The sequence below is a fragment of the Theropithecus gelada genome, chromosome 9 (assembly GCF_003255815.1).
Source record: "Theropithecus gelada isolate Dixy chromosome 9, Tgel_1.0, whole genome shotgun sequence".
NCBI classification, from domain to species: domain Eukaryota; kingdom Metazoa; phylum Chordata; class Mammalia; order Primates; family Cercopithecidae; genus Theropithecus; species Theropithecus gelada.
This window is the reverse complement of record NC_037677.1, coordinates 75,566,079-75,583,128: the sequence shown is the minus strand read 5'-3', so window position 1 is coordinate 75,583,128 and position 17,050 is coordinate 75,566,079. Positions and strand designations below refer to the sequence as shown.

The 17,050-nt window shown below is 40.0% G+C and overlaps 1 protein-coding gene across 2 annotated transcripts in view; it reads left to right on the top strand.

Annotated features, from left to right (window-relative positions):
* Positions 1-17,050, top strand: part of BICC1 (BicC family RNA binding protein 1) — a 333,570-nt gene that overhangs the window by 100,295 nt on the left and 216,225 nt on the right. The window lies entirely within an intron of this gene.

The window sequence follows — 17,050 nt, the reverse complement described above, 5'->3', positions numbered from 1 at the left end:
CCTGGGATGCTTGCAAAAATGCAGATTCCTGGGATCCCACAAAGATTAAAATTCAGTGAGATCTGTGGGTGGGCCACAAGAATTTGATTTTTCTCATGAGCACCCCTCTCCCTCTGTGTATCTTAAAGTAAGTTGGTATGCCGTCAGTCTACTGTAGAGCATGATAGTTGATACACTTGAGTTAGTCAGTGTGTCCAATGAAAAAATATATGTTTTGTGGTATAGTTAAATGTATTAGCAAGTTAAAAGATGGAAGGATCATGCAGATTAATTATCCATTTGGTAGTGCACAGGTTAATTTTGTGGGAAGGGTGAAATTGTATAGAATGTACATTGACGGAGGTGGAATTCTACTTGTAGTGAAAATGCCAATGTTCCATAATAGTTATTATCAGGAGTGGGAGGCCAAAACATTCTGTTGATACAATTTCTAAAATCATAAAGGAAGTCAATAGAAAAGTGGGCAACTAGTTACTCATTTGGTACTTAAGTAATTACTTAATGAGTAATTTAATACTTAATAGGTAATTAAGTATTTAATAAGTATTGCCAGTATTAGTTAGGCCTGTGGAGTTTTTCATAATGGTCTTCAAATAAGTTCAGATCTATATTTCTTTCATATGCAAGGGGGTCCCTCTTACTTTGAATGCTGTGGGGATCATGTACTCACTGCCTTTCCATCTGTTTGGCCTTTGGTTGCTTCTGCTTTCTGACTAATTCTGCACTGCCAAGAAGACTTCAAAGCAGTAGGGCCCTCCAGATTGTTGTCACGTGGATGGTTCACTTAATTATCGTCTGATATTCCTAGTATTGTGTGCCCAGTCCCACTGGGGAGAGGTGGGGCAGTAAAACTCCTGAGCCTTGCTACTACTGTCCTGAGGGCCACAGTGATAAACTAATGTTGTTGTTTTATAGTCTGTTTGATATTTAGACTACTCAAATTTAACCATAATCTTTAAAAATAAAATGTAAATATAAATACTATATTAGATCATGAACAAAAAAATTAAGCGGTCAGGTGCGGTGACTCACACCTGTAATCCCAGCACTTTGGGAGGCCAAGGCGGACAGATCATGAGGTCAGGAGATCGAGACCATCCTGCCTAACATGGTGAAACCCCATCTCTACTAAAAATACAAAAAAATTAGCCAGGTGTGGTGACAGGCGCCTGTAGTCCCAGCTACTCGGGAGGCTGAAGCTGGAGAATGGCGTGAACCCAGGAGGCAGAGCTTTTGCAGTGAGCCGAGATCACACCACTGCACTCCAGCCTGGGCGACAGAGCAAGACTCTGTCTCAAAAATAAATAAATAAATAAATAAGCAAAAGCATAATTTCCATCTTTACAAATCTTAAATGAATATTAGTTCATCCATGCTTTTATGTATTTAGAAAACATAGTTGGAATGGTGTCTTAGTCTGTTTGGGCTGCTATAGAAGAATACCATATACTGGGTAGCTTATAAACAGAAATTTATTTCTCGCAGTTCTGGAGACTGGAAAGTTCATGATCAAGGTGCTGGCTGATTTGGTGTCCTTCGAGGCCCGGCTTTCTGGTTCATAAATGGTACCTTCTATTTGTGTTCTCATGTGGTGGAAGGCACGAGGGACCTGTTCTCTCTTATAAGGGTGCTAATTCCATTATGAGGGTACCACCCTCATGACCTAATGACTTCCCAAGGGCCCCACCTCCTAATAGCATCACCTTGGGAATTAGCATTTCAACATATGACTTTGAAAGCAAAACATTTAGACCAGAGCAAATGGTGTAGGTGAGATTATCACAGTTGCCCTTTATATTCTCTTCGCGGTGTGAGTGCTAAGCTAAAATAGCCTGGAATATTAAAACTTGTCATGTAATATATATGCATAGTTTAAAAATGAAATAGTTTGAAAAGGCTTATGATGAAAACACAGTACCCTTCCCCACAAAACATACTCTGTTCCCTAGATGTAGCTACGCTTTATTCCTTGAGCTGTTTCTTACTGCTTCTCTGTTTTCGAAATATATGTTTATTGCATTCTCCCAATTCATTACCTTTAGCCATTGTCTGTTGTATTCTTGTATGGTAGAAAGGATTTAGTTCTCTACTTTTTTCCTCCTCTGTTTTCCCAATAAAGTTTAATGACAAGTTTTAGTTTAATCAGTATTCAGTGATTATGTTATATTTGTCCTTTGGTATCTAGGGAGTATTTGTTCCAGGACCTCCTATGGATACCAAAACCTACTGATGCTCAAGGCCCTGATATAAAAATGGGATAATATTTGGATATAACCTATGCATATCGTATGTACACTTTAATCTCTAGATTACTTATAATACCTAATACAATATAAATGATATGTAAATAGTTCTTATACTATATTGTTTAGAGAATAATGACAAAAAAGGCTGTATTTGTTTAGTACAGGCACAATTTTCATTTTCTTTTTTTTCTGTTGAATATTTTTGATCTACAATTGGTTGAATTCACAGATGTGGAACCCAGGGAATATGGAGAGCTGACTCTCTGTCATGTATGTTGTTGTTTCCTGTCAAGCCAACGAATATACAAGTATTTCTTTTCCTTTTTTGTCAGAATTTTGTTTTTCCTGGAGTTGGTAATTGCCTTGTCCTTTTTTCCCCCCATTGGGTTTAATGTTTTTATGCCTATCAGAAATTCTTTCTACACTGTCTAATCCTCTCAGAACAATTTTCCACATGGTTAAGATTTCAGATAATCGGTTTTTTTTTTTTTTTCCCTGACAACTTTCTTCTTTGAAGTCTGTTGGCTTGCTTCATCCTTTACTGTTTGCCTTCTGGCCTGGCTTCACAGCTGTCATCATGGAATTTGCTCCCATCCTGGGAATTTCTCCTCACTCTTTTCTATGTTTAAACCCCAGTTTCTTGTATAAGGGAAAGTTTCAGTTTCTTGGCTAACTTACTCAATTTGATACATACAATCCCTACTAATGTATGGAATCCTAGTAGTAGGGAGGTAATTTTTTTCCCCTTGCAACTTAGTGTGCCTGAAAATTTCACCATATTCTTCTACTGAATTGTGGGTTTAGCCAGGTAAAGAATTTTGGGTTGAAAATAATTTTTCCCTATAATTTAAAGGTTTACTCATTGTCATATAGTATCTCACGGCTTGAATGAGAATTCTGACACTATTCTAATTGCCGGTTACTTGTTTTTGTCTCTCTGGAAGGTTTTAAGATATTTTTATTTCAAATGTGAAACTTCAGAAGGATATGCTTTGTGTATATTTTCTTTTATTCAGCTACAAATTGAATTAACTCTACTAATATGGAACCTTATGTTTTTTGGTTCTGGAAATTTTCTGGTATATTTCTTTGATTAAAAAAACACATTTTATAGTCTGTTCTTTTTTTCTGGAAATTTGGTTAGTTGGACTTGGATTTTTTAAAAAGCTATTTCCTCCTTTATTTTATGTATGTCTTGTTCTTTCTGGGAGAATTTTTAAAAATGTTCCAAATCTTGGATAGGATTGTGATATTTTTGTTCTCTAAATGTTTCTCTTTTAAAACTCTCATGCTATTGTTTTTTCTTTTGGGATAGGTGCATTACTTTTTCTTATCTTTCCAATACCAATTGTAAGTTAAAAAATTATCCCATCCTCTATTCTCTTTCCCCATTTCCCAGCCTGTTCTTCCTCATCTGCTCCTCCTCCTTTATCCTTCTTCTCCTCCCTTCTCTTTCCCTTACTCTCTCTCCTGTCCTTCTCGTCCCCCTTCCCCTTCTCCTCCTCCCCATTCTCTTACCCACTCTGTCCTCTTCCCCATCAGCCTCTCTGACTTTCTTCTCTTTATCATTTCCTCATCTCCTTCTCAATCCCTTCCTTCTGTTATTTTGTTTTGCTTTTGCTTATATTTTGGAGTGAGGCAGTAAAACTCTTTCTGCTTTGGTGTGATTTGTTGGCTGGTGGTCCTCACCAGCAAGGGAATGACCTCATATGCTGATACATTTCATAGCAAATAACTGCTACATGGCTGTCTTATGATAGTACAGTCCATAACAGGTAGAGCATTGCATCAGCTATGGACCTGAGTTGGAATATGATGCCCTAGAACTGGACATGTGGAGAACCCAGGAGCAATCTTGAACCCTGAGGAATTTCCTGGTTTTCATGGTAATGTATGGGACTTGAGTAAGTCTAAGTCACTGACACTGAAGCAGTGGCATAGATATGTACTATTTAGAAGATCATTTACTGAAGAAAGGACATTTCCTAAAAGAAACAATCTATGGGTATCACTGGTATACTCCTAGTATTGTACAACCCCTTTTTGGGTGTTCTGGGTCCTGGACACTAAATGTCTGTGTCACTACCCCATTGTATAACAACCATAAAACTACTCTCTGCCCCTCCCGTCTCCACTGCCTCAAAACCACCTATTTGGGAACACCTGTCTGAGGAGTGGGACTTCCCCTGGTGAAGAAAGTGTCTACTAGCTTATGGGATTCCCTTTCCCTTTCACCATCACTGGAGAGCTCCCCTTCCTCCCCTGGCCTGTACCATCTGGCTCCTAGGCACAGGTGCTATTTCAAGTGCTCTGAGGCATTGAAAAAAGAAAACGAAGTTTTGGAATCAGACATTCATGAGTATTCACAGCATTCTCTCTGCCCAGAATTCCCTTTTACCATGTCCTCATGTCTAAATTCTACGTTAAATAATCAGTTCAAAAGTCTCTACAGTAGTTATTCTTTGAATTCCTGTACTTAATCATCTGTGACTCTTCTGTAATGTTTTAGTCTTGTCGTTTTTATTACACGACTGTAAGTCCTTAGAGGTCAAAGTGGAAGGCTTCCATATTAAATGCTTACAGGGCGCTGCTTTGCATGTTTCAGGGGTAAAACAGAACTTGAGGGAGACTGAAGAATTTGCCCAGAGTTATGCCACTAGTAAATGGCAAACCTAGATTTGAACCTAGACTTTTTTGACTCCGTGACTTTTATCTCCTCTCTCTGTGCCCTGTTGCAAAATAAGTTTTGAATAAATAAAATAGTGAGTATTTTAGCATAAAGATGAATAAGCAGCCCTGATGAAAGCAGGCATGTCTTTTCTTTGCTCTCCATCAGCCTCCAGTTTTGGTGGAGAAAATAGCAAAACAGACTGCCTTGTCATGGATTTCTGCATATAACCTGAACTTTAAACATGCCTGGAACACATTTGGTTCTGATTTAAAACAAGTTGGCTTGCCCCATTGCCATGTTATTACAAATACAAAAGAAATATAAACTTCATTCCATTAAATAACCATCCACATAAACTCTTAAATAGTTTCATGGCTTTGGGCTGGGCCAAAGCTGGATATTAAGGAAATGATTATTAATGTTACATATTTTATTCAAACTGGTCTAATTTTTTTAACCTTCCCACCATCCCTAAAAGTGCCAGTCAACCTTTTCCTTCCTTCTGCAAAATTTTCCCAGGAGGTTAAAACAGATAGAACTTTGATATCAAGCTGCTGACTCTTACTATTTGGAAATATTCTTTGTTTTCAGTTCCTCATAGCCTGTAGCTGTGTGCTCTACTTGAAACTTTTCAATCCCCCTTGGATAACAGCAAAGTTACTTATCATTCCCTGTAGCGGTGCTGTACAATGGAAATATGTGAACCACAAATATAATTTTATGTTTTATTGCCACATTAAGAAGAGTGAAACAAAACAGGTAAGATTAGTCTTGTAATATTTCTTTGTCTAGCCCAATATATAGAAATAACATTTCAACATATAATCAAAACATTATTGAGAATTGTACATTCTTTTTTTACTACATTTTCAAAATCCTGTTTGCATTTTATACCACAGCATATGTGAATTCAGACTAGCCTCACTTTCAGTGTTCATGAGGCACACGTGGCCAGTGGCTGTCGCACTGGATGGCGTAGTTCTACAGGAAGATCAGCATAATCTCACGGTGGTGTATTAGGTATTCCTAATTCCATTAAACTGTGAACATTGTTTAGATTTTGTTAAAGAGTTAGGGTTGTTTTCCTAAAAAAAATTGAAATTATGTAAATACCCAAAGTCTTCAAATAGTGTTATGACCTCAGGCCAGACTAAACGATGCTTCAGGGATTGCTTATATAAGAAGAAATAGCGTCTGAAAGCGAGGCATTTGACATGACCAACATTTCTGTTAATCATTGGACTGAAATTCCATTGACATATGTTTGGGTCATCAGTCCACCAGGAAGTCTTCATTGTCAGGCCAATAAATTTGAAGTTTGAATAAACCCTTAGCAAAAGTTACTGAAAGAGTTCAAGTTAAAAGTTGCTTAAAGCAGTGAGTAGTGTAGTTGTTCTCAGATTTTTGGGAATATATGTTTCCCTACATTAGATAGCAACAGATGCTTTCTGAAACTAAAATCCCCTAGGTGAGAGAATGCTGGCCTTTGCTTGCTTTCTGTTGTGCCTTGAGTGTGGCAGGGCCAACACTGTCTTAGATTGTTCCCGGCATTGGAATATTGGCAGGAAAAAGATTTGACATATGAAAAAACTGCAATCCACATTTTGAGAAGTGTGTATAGTCTGCAGAGTCTTATGGAGCAGTAGTGGTCCCCGCTGTTAGATGGATTAGGAATCCTCCCCCTAACCTCCATCATAATCTAATTCTTATTCTGTTAAAATATGTTGTGGGAAATGAAATTTTAAAACACAGACTCAAAGGATGTCTTGGATAGTTCAATTATTGGACCATCCTCTTGTCCCAAATTGCCATGGATAATCTCTCTCTCTTTTTTGTTTTTATTCTGAGCCATAGAGCCCTTTTATAATGGGGTAAGTTTCTGTTTTATTTCATGTTTCATTTGATGTGACCTTTCGGCGAAAGTGGGTTTTGTTTTTAAACAGCCTAGGATTGGAAATGTATGTATATACATTTTTCTTTTTGTGGTTCACACATTTTGAAGGGTGTCTATTTCTGTCTTCTTTGGCTAGCTATTGAGTTTGGCTATAACTCACAGACGTTTTCCAAATATTAAATTTTTTACTGTTTTCAGCTGCGAAGATTCTACTATAGGCCTAAATGATTAAAACTTCTCCACTGAGAGCTGCACAAAATCAGTGTTTCATTCTAGAAAGTACTAGGTTGGTTAAAGCCTAAGATCTATACCTGGTATGATGTTATTGATTGTCTGTTATCTATCTCTGATATTGCATTACTCATTGTGTCTCCTTAGGCAGCAGCTTGTATCTACATTTGATTTTCGTACTTTTGCCAATGATTGCCGTATACACTGTGGGCTGAAAATAATGCTGTGACAGACCAGTAATGGTGAAACTTTGGTTCATTCTCAAATAGGAAGGAAGACTTAAAAATAATTTTTACCTGATTTTTTTCTAATTATAAAGCAATTCAAGCCATTTAAAGGTATGTTGAAAAATACAAAGAAAAAATGATAAGCAGACCCAAGAATTCTACCACTCAAATAACAACTGTTATTAATATTTTGATATTTATCCTTCCAGTCTTTTTTCTGACATATTCACTACGTATCCATATATCTAAATGCATGTTTGTTTATACTTGTGTCTGTATATGTACATGTACAGACTTTTATACAGAATTTAAGCCATTCTGTTTTTTGTTTGTTTGTTTGTTTGTTTTTTTTTTTGAGACAGAATCTCACACTGTTGCCCAGGCTGGAGTACAGTGTCATGATTTTGGCTCACTGCAACCTCCATCTCCCAGGTTCAAGAGATTCTCCTGTCTCAGCCTCCCAGGTAGCTGGGATTACAGACATGCACCACCACTCCCAGATAATTTTTTTTTTTTTCTATTTTTAGTAGAGACGGGATTTCACCATGTTGCCTAGGCTGGTCTCAAACTCCTGACCTCAGGTGATCCTCCCACCTCGGCCCCCAAAGTGCTGGGACTGCAGGTGTGAGCCACTGTGCCCAGCCTGTATGTTCTGTTTTATACTTTAAAAAACCAAGTTAAGGTTGCATTTTTGACCATGGGAATTTAACTGCAAAATAAAACAATATTTAAGAAAAAATACTAAAAATGAAGAAGAAAGGCATCCTTAATCCAGCCACTGTTAAGAGAAAAATTATATTTATTTTTGTCTATTCTTGATTTTTCTCAACAGGCCTATTTATTTAACTTTTTTACAGGCCGGTGAATTTGAATTGTTCACAGTGAAGCCTGGTAATTAGGTAGAGAGTTAGGGGAAAGATAGGGTCTGAAAATTCTCACACTTATGAGATACAGCATTCAGATGACACTTTTCACTGTTGAAATTTAAAGTTAGAAGTGTTCTTCAGTTGGTTAGAGTGTTTCAATGATGACTATGATTTTAATTTTAATGATGACTATGATTTTAATTCAGAAGTGGAAAAAACTTTAAGAATAAACTTAATGACCACTCTTTTCTCAGTTGGCTCTTAGAGCTTTGCATGCCAGTCCAAAGTGCAAGGTATAATTCATGAACATAAAAAATTTCTCTGGGAATATCTAGAAAATGCATCTTCTACATCTTTTGTGCTGATTCCTTTTTCAGTTGAATTTGCTGGGTTGTCAGGGAAACAGTTGACATACAGTTTTCTGGAAGCAGTTAATATACAGAATAAAGTGTACAGCATAGCTCTTTTAGCACATGGATTAAATTGATACAATAAGGGAATGTTTTAAATTTTGAGTAGAATATTTGTGTACAAGAATCAGGCCACCTGATTTTTTTTTTTTTTTTTTTTTTTTTGAGACGGAGTTTCGCTCTGTCGCCCAGGCTGGAGTGCAGTGGCCGGATCTCAGCTCACTACAAGCTCCGCCTCCCGGGTTCACGCCATTCTCCTGCCTCAGCCTCCCGAGTAGCTGGGACTACAGGCGCCTGCCACCTCGCCCGGCTAGTTTTTTGTACTTTTTTAGTAGAGACGGGGTTTCACCATATTAACCAGGATGGTCTCGATCTCCTGACCTCGTGATCCACCCGTCTCGGCCTCCCAAAGTGCTGGGATTACAGGCTTGAGCCACCGCGCCCGGCCCCACCTGATTTTTTTATCTTTCAAGTGACCTAAAGGCACAGCAGCCCTCTTAGTTGCAAATGTGTTGAGTTGTGTTAAAAAAAAAAAAAAAGATGGAGAGGAATGCCCTGATTCTTAATGGATTTGAAGAATTATGTCTCAATTATTTTTATAATTTGAACTTGGTTTTTTCTTGCCAAATTCGAAAGGGGAAGAAACCCCATTGTTTATCAAGGTAATGTTTAAAGATGTTTCATACTGTATTATAAATGTGAAGAACATAGTCTTTGTGTTTTTAGAGTTGGCTACATAAAGCATCAGATGTTATAAGAGAAAAGCATTTCAAAATGAAAAGGATATTTAAACAGAAGTTTCCATGTGCCCCAGGAAGAATTTAAAGTCAAACTCCCCCCTCCCATTTAATTCAGTCATTAACTGGACTTGCTGTGTAGTTTGGGGGGATTGTAATAGTTTACACCTGTTTCAACTTTTGCTGTTTTTATTGGCAGTGGCTTTTGCCATCCCGTATTTCTTGTGAAGCAAAAATATGAAATAAAATATGGCAAAGCATTGGAGAAATTATAATAAACATAAAAAATGGATTGTTCAGCTTAAAATATGAAATGCTTTACCTGCACATTCAGCCAGCTACGTTTCAGTAGTATTGAAGTAATTTATTCCCGGAGTTCTATGTCATGAAAATAAAGACAATTGCTTTCATTGGCAGGAATAATCCAGGGTTTTTACATTCGAGTGAATAAACTTTGGAACATCAGGCAGAAGTTATATTGTAAAGACAGTTTAAGAAAAACCTGCTAAATCATTATATGTGTGCTCATGTTACTGTGGAATAAAAAAGATGAGGGAGTATCAGTGTCTAAGATTGCAAAGACTCAATAGAAGTATTTTAGCACAGAGTGTAATCAGACTTCAAAGGTCAAGCAATACCATGACATAAAGTATGGTTTGGCTCATTTCACAGGCACCATTTTGCCCTCCAAATATAATGAAAAGGAAATGATTTGAGTCAAGATATATCATATCTCATATATATTTTTTTCTTCTAATCCAACTCTCTAATGGTCTCCCTATAAGTGCCCTTTGTTCTTCAGGTCTAACAGTAGCTGTCCAGCTTCAGTGTTGGGTTAGGAGTGAAATGATTCACTTTTTAGTGCATTGTCTAGAATGAGAATAGCTAAATTAAATTGATAATAAGTTTAATTTAGGTAGAATTGTGACTGTGAAAAACCCTCTGGGAAAGTTGCTAGGAGAACTGAATTTTAACTTTGGCTTAATCTCACCAGTTAGGTTGCTTTGAATATTGTACAGGTCAGGGTTGTAATTTGAATGAGGGTAGGGCCTTGCCTATTTTGATTCATTAGCATTGAACCTAAGTCGTAAGTATTTGCGGAATGAAAATGTCAGCTTTTCTGGGTCTGTAAAATGAGCATTTTATTTTATTTATCTTATTTTTTTTTAAATGAGCATTTTAAATGCCTAATTTTATATTGAGAAAAATGTTCTTCAGTGATACCCTTTTCCCCAATCTCTCACTTCTTGGAAAGACTTAATATTTTGATACTGATGAATGTAAACTAAGTGGGAGAATTAGACTCTCAAATTTGGGCTCAGAAGAATCTGTGTTTGGGGGAAGAGAAGACTTTTAGTGAATTGTCACTCTTTTAATAGGCTCTTGTGGCCTTTGATAGCTTTATCTGCTTGGGGTCAGTGAAAGTCCTTCAGGTGACCTGGGAATGAAATGAGGATGCTTCTTCCTAGGAAGTGCTAATGGTTGGGACTCAACACCATTTGCACCTGAGACCGTGATCTAACCAACAGCTCATCAGGGTCTTTTACCAAGGTATTTATGGGCTTGGGAAATGGATACATCAGAATTGAGGTAAAATCAGGCTCAGATTTAGAATTTCTTGCACACAAACACTTGGAGTAAAAAAAGTCCAAAGATTTTTGGTGCCAGTGAATGTAATTTGCCATTTCTGGCTCTTGCCTGCTGTTTTCCCTCAAATCATAAACTTGCTAAAGGTGCAGGTTTCTGGTTAAATTTTAGTGATTTTCCCCCCTGGAGCAGAGTTAATAGTAGTTTAGGTCTAACTTAGGAAATTTCCCCCTTTTTATTCATCTGGAGGTTGAAGGGCCATTCTGTGAAGGCTGTTTAGTGTTTTGATGGACTTGGAATGAAGGGGCATGACAAAGTGTGATATAATGAGTTTGTCTTGAGCAAAATAAGTCTCCTCAAGGAAGTTTCTGTAATAAATATAGTTGTATAATGAAATTTCAACAGATGACTTTTAAGTTGTGCAGGAATTTCGTGTGGTAAAAAGGGTGATTATCTACTTTGCTTGATAGACCTTTGAAAATATCTGATTCTAAAAATTTCTTTTCACAGAAGTTTCCTGAATGCCACTAGATATTTTTTTGACTCTCCATGTCCTTATCTGTTACTTTTATTGCCATGTGAAAGTGGGTATCATTGAAGGTGGCTCTTTTAAAACTATTTTTAGCCTTAGACAAAGACAGCCAAGAATTGGCTAAGTGCCCCCCAAGACACTTGTCATTAGGTTTGGGCACTGACCTTTTATCTTGCCTGAGTGTTCCCTTTAGCTAGGGCCACCCACAGTTGCCAGTTTGCTTAGAAGTTTGTTCAACTTTACTTTTTATATTTTTATTGAGCTTTAATATTGGTATATTTTCAAGTTAGAGAATGAAAATCATTGTTTGCAGAGCAGACTATAGAGAATGTTTTCGTAGAAATGTGTGATTCAAACGGCCTATATCAGTGTGTAAGGAAAATGGATGTGCTGTGGTCAAGAATAAGCCAAGGCAGACATCCAGTTTAGCATGACTCAGTGAGTTTGGAGTGCAGGCGCACAACTCCACTCTTCATGTAACCACACCACATGAGGCACATTAGGTGGCCACCCACACGAGCTCGTGCTTTGCTCAGAGCCACTACTCTCTGTAAAAGGTATAATTACCCTGCTGACACTATGTGCAGCTTGTGCCCCAATCAGCTTGTTCGTGCCAAGAGAGAGAATAAAGCCATGTTGAAATCCGCTACAATTCCTCGAGTGTTCTTTCAGCTGCCTGCCACTCATCCATCCACTCCTCGGTCCTCACCTTGGGCTGGAACATAACACTTGGCGTGACACTTGGCATAGTCGGCAGGATACTGAGGAGATTGAGACTTTGGTCCCCACTGATTTCAGGTTGGGCATGTGACTGCAACATGGGCTGTGGTGCCCAGTGGCAGCTGTACTGTTTAATGGGCTCTGGTGGAAACCTAGGTGGCGGTAGATTGGCCCTCCACGAGCATGGAAAAGGTGCTGAAGCAGCTGGAAGTGCAGAGCACTGAGAAGGAGTGAGCTTTTGCTGGCAGAGTTGGTTAGGAATTTTTGAATGCACTATGAAAAGTACACCCTCAGTTCCTGAGGGATGCAGCAGAGGTAAGGGCCCTCCAGGTGCAGGCTGGTTGCCTGGAGGCCTGGTTACACAGCTCAGAAAAAGATTTAGAAGCTGCCATAAATGGGGACCTTCAGACACAGGCGGCGTGCCTGGAGGCCCGGCTACAGAACTCGGAAAGGAATTAGAGACTGCTGTGAATGCAGGCCTGGGGCTGTCGTCTCAGCCAGAGATCCCCCTCTGATACTGAAGAAGCTGTTGGTGGGACCGAGGAGTCTGCACCATAAAGAAGAGGAAGATGCCCTGCCTGCAGGGGTCCCCCAACTGGAGAAAAGGGGGCGCCAACAAGTGACATGCTCACAGATGTGGATTGATTTGATTTTGGCCAGGATTGACTGAGAGAAAATCGATAAGCAGCCAAATGAAGTACTCTTAACTTTGTGCAATTCCAGAAAATGCCCAAGTGGGAGAAGGACATTGCTGTACAACCTGGTCCCACCTGGGCACTTCAGCTCAAAGACTACATATGTGCTATAGCCAGCTGGGGGTGTAAAGCCTTTTCTTTATGATGAGGGAACTGACTGAGGTTTGAATTGGGGAAACACCAGATGACTGGAGGCCACATGTGGAGTTCACAGTGCACTGTTCCCCCACCAGCGTATAGCAAGTGCTGGTGCTGGTAGACACCAGCACAGATACATTTTGGGCATGGGTATTTCACATGGCTTGGCAGCCATGCCGTCTATCAGTGGGCTTGACAAAACTGAGACAGTACCACTATGTGGTGGACTTGGCCGATGAGTTCTTTTCCAGAGAGCCAGGAACAGTTTGCCTTCATGGGAAGGCAACAGTGGGCTTTCTCAGTGTTGCTGCAGGGCTATATGCATAGCCCCACCATATGTCATGGTCTTGTTAATGATACTATGTTAACTTCTGATTCTCTTGCAGATTTAGAAGTGACAACGCTCCCCTTGCCTAGATTTAAGATAGTGTGGCTGAGACTACCTTCCTGGCAGCTGAGTGGGCTATTCAGCAGGCACAAGCCATACGGGTAGTTGACCAGGGGCACGTGTTTGAGCTAGATGTGCATGTGACCACAGATAGTTTTGCCTGGGGCCTATAGTAGTGCATGGAGCACTTGAGAATGCCAGTAGGCTTTTGGTCCCAACTGTGGAAAGGAGCTGAGCTCCAGTATTCACTCATAAGAGAAGCAGTTAGTAACTGCATATGCTGCCCTTCAGGCTCATGAGAGCATGGCAGGGTGGGCTGCAGTCGTCGTGCGGATGACTTAGCTGATAGTGGGATGGATGCCTTCATGGATAATGACTCCCCAGAATGGGCTAGCACAGACATCCACTTTAGCAAAGTGTGGTGCCTACTTGGAGCAGTGGAGTACATGGAGTACAAATCCTTTAGCAGCAGAGTTGCAAGAGGTCTTGGGACTTGTAGTCCTAATGCAAGATAAGGCCATGGGGCCTGAGGCACCCCTCCATTCCTGATAGAGCATGGTATATGAATGGGTCTAGCTTGGGTGCTGCTATTGCCTGGACTGCTGTTACAGTTCACCCTAGTACTGACACCATATGATTTGATACGAGGTATGGACAGAGTAGCCAATGGGCTGAAATCAGGGCAGTGTGAGTGGTGATCACCACGGTGGTGACACCAGCGGTAATCTGCAGCAATAGCTTGGTAGTTTATTGAGGCTTAGCCTTGTGGTTAACTACTAAAGGTAACAGAAGTGGCCAGTTAGTTGGTCACCGGCCCATATAGGGCCAAGCCATGTGATAAAACCTATGGGAGGAAGGATGACTTCCTCCAACCAGGTATAGGGATTAATGGTAACCTATTGTTGCCTGCCCCAGTGCTCCTAAAGGCAGGGAAATAAAAGCTTGACTAAATGTATAAAGCAACATTGGTGTAATGTCACCATGAGGTGGTTGCCCACCATAACCTGGAGTTGTTGTTCATGTATTACTGCTGTGGCCTCTGGGTCCAGGGTTCCACCCTGTGGGCATGTCTCCCCACTAGAAAAACTCTCTTTGCCTAGGGGGTGGAATGTAAGACCTATATGTTGGACCTGAGTGTCTGGGGCCTGTGTGCCTAGAGCCTATGTATAAGGCCTTGTGTCGGACCTGTGTGTCTGGGGCCTGGCTTGCATGCCCAGAGCCTATGTATGAGGCCTATGTGTTGGACCTGTGTGTCCAAGGCCTGTGTCTCCCTTGGCCTAGGGGGTGGAGTATAAGGAAAATGAATCTGATGTGATCAAGTATAGGCCAAAGCAGACATCCGGTCTAGCGTGTGAGTCTGGAGTTTGGAGCGCATGTGCACAATTTCACTCATTACATAACCACAACACGTGGTGATCACCCATGTGAGCTCGTGCTTGGCTTGCAGCCACTATTGTCTGTAAAAGGTATAATTACCCTGCTAACGCTGTACATATGACTTGCGCCTGGGTTGACTCGCGCCCAGGTTTGCACCCACGGTTCATGCCCCGGCTGGCGCCCAGGCTAACTTGCACCGAGAGAGAATAAAGCCATGCCACAACTCCCTATGATTCCTTGAGTGTTCTTTCAGCTGCTCACCACTCATCCACCCCCTCCCCTTGGTCCTCCACTTGGGCTGAAACCTGATACTTGGCGTGACAGTGTCTGGGTGCAGTTCATGCTATTTATGACGTGGAATTTGTTCAAAAAGAGAAGTTAAAAAGACATTAGCATTATAGGTTAGTTTGCTTTTGCTGCTGTAACAAGTTGCCACAGTGTAGTAGCTTAAAACAACAGAAATCTTACTTTTTGGGTCTGAAATCCGAAGTGGTTTTCACTGGGCTGAAAGCAAGGTGTTAGCAGGACTGTACTCTCTACTGAGGCCATAGGGAAAGATAATTTCTTTGACTTTTCCAGCTCTTAGAGGCCACCTACATTCCTTGGCTCATGGCTTGTTCCTCTGTCTTCAAATCTTGGTCATCTCTGATCTGTCCTTTGTTGTCATGTAACCATCTCTCCTTGTGCTTCCATTGTCACATCACTTTCTTGTTCTCTGAGCCCCTTGCTTCTTTCATTAAGGACACGATTACATTGGGCCCATCTGGCTAATTCAGGATAATCTTCCTATCTTTTTACTTAATCACATCTACAAAATCTCTTTTGCCATGTAAGATTCTGGGGATTAGTACATGAACCTGTTTGCCGGGAGTCATTATTCAGCCCTACCACACATTAGAAGGCAATTTTTAAATTCCTTTTCAGCCCTTGTTTTTATGTTTTTTCAGATTGTCCTTGGAATTTCCAGAAACATGTACTCTGCAATCTGTTGTTTGGATAAAAATGTGTTGGTAAAAAATACACATTTCTACAAAAATAGACAATGTGTCTTATATTTAACTGTAAAATTTAAGTTGGTGAAAAAAGAATTTAAATACTTGTTATTTCTTTGAGGGCAGAGAGAATTTCTGAAGTTTTGAATCTTTTTTTTTTTTTTGAGACAGAGTCTTACTCTGTCGCCAGGCTGGAGTGCAGTGGTGCAATCTTGGCTCACTGCAACTTCCGCCTCCTGGGTTCTAGTGATTCTCCTGCCTCAGCCGCTCAAGTAGCTGGGACTACAGGCACACACCACCTCGCCCAGCTAATTTTTGTTTTAGTAGAGATGGGGTTTCACTATGTTGGCCAGGATGGTCTTGATCTCTTGACCTCGTGATCCATCTGCCTCGGCCTCCCAAGTTTTGACTCTTTCACTTAACAGTGTCAGAGTTATGGTAGATGCTTGTCAAAACTTGCTAAGTGACAGATGGAATTCTTAAGTGATTGCTCTGCCCTATTTCTTGGGTCTTTAGTCATTTTAACAAGTGTTCTGGATACACACACACATGCACTTCTGCTCACAAACATGGCTGTGCTGAGGTATTGCCTAGCAGGTGTTTGGTTTACTGTGGTCTTCCAGACTTTAATTTCCAGTACTTTTTTACTTCAGCACCTTTCTTTGTCCTGACCAGGCTTCTCTCATTAACCACTATTCCACCCTACACCCGAATCAGAGTCCTGTTTGGCCTTAGAAAGATGCAGTCTGAGTCTGTTGCAAGCAAGATGCTATTGACTCTTTTATCACTTCTCTCCTTTTGTCAAATTCCCCACCCTGCAACACAAATGAATACAAAATGTTCATAGTCACAAGACTTATGAACACAGACTGAGAAATGGGTTTGTCCTGTATTCATGGGTTACCATTTATCTATAAAAATGATGTTCAAATACAGTGATATTTTAATTAATGTTACATGCAATTTTATTGTGGGCTGTGACTTTCACCATTACTGTTTAATTCTGTTTTTCTTTTTTTTTCTCTTTGTATATACAAATGAAGGAGTGAATTAAAAGTATATGATGCCAATTGAAATTCAAGTAGAATATATACTCATTGTAAAGCATAAAATGGAAACAGCTTAGAAGTAGGCCATATACATGAGCCACCTGCTGACAAGGCAGCCTCTTCTGCCTGGGATTGATCACAGATAGGAAGTGCTTGGAGTGTTACAGTTGATTACTTTGAGAGTTGCATTTATTCATATAGTTCTTTAACTATGAAAGGCCAAGATCACTTTCATTATCTAAGTGTGTAGGGGTTCGTGAGTCTTTCAGACAAAGCAAAAGAGTGTTAAA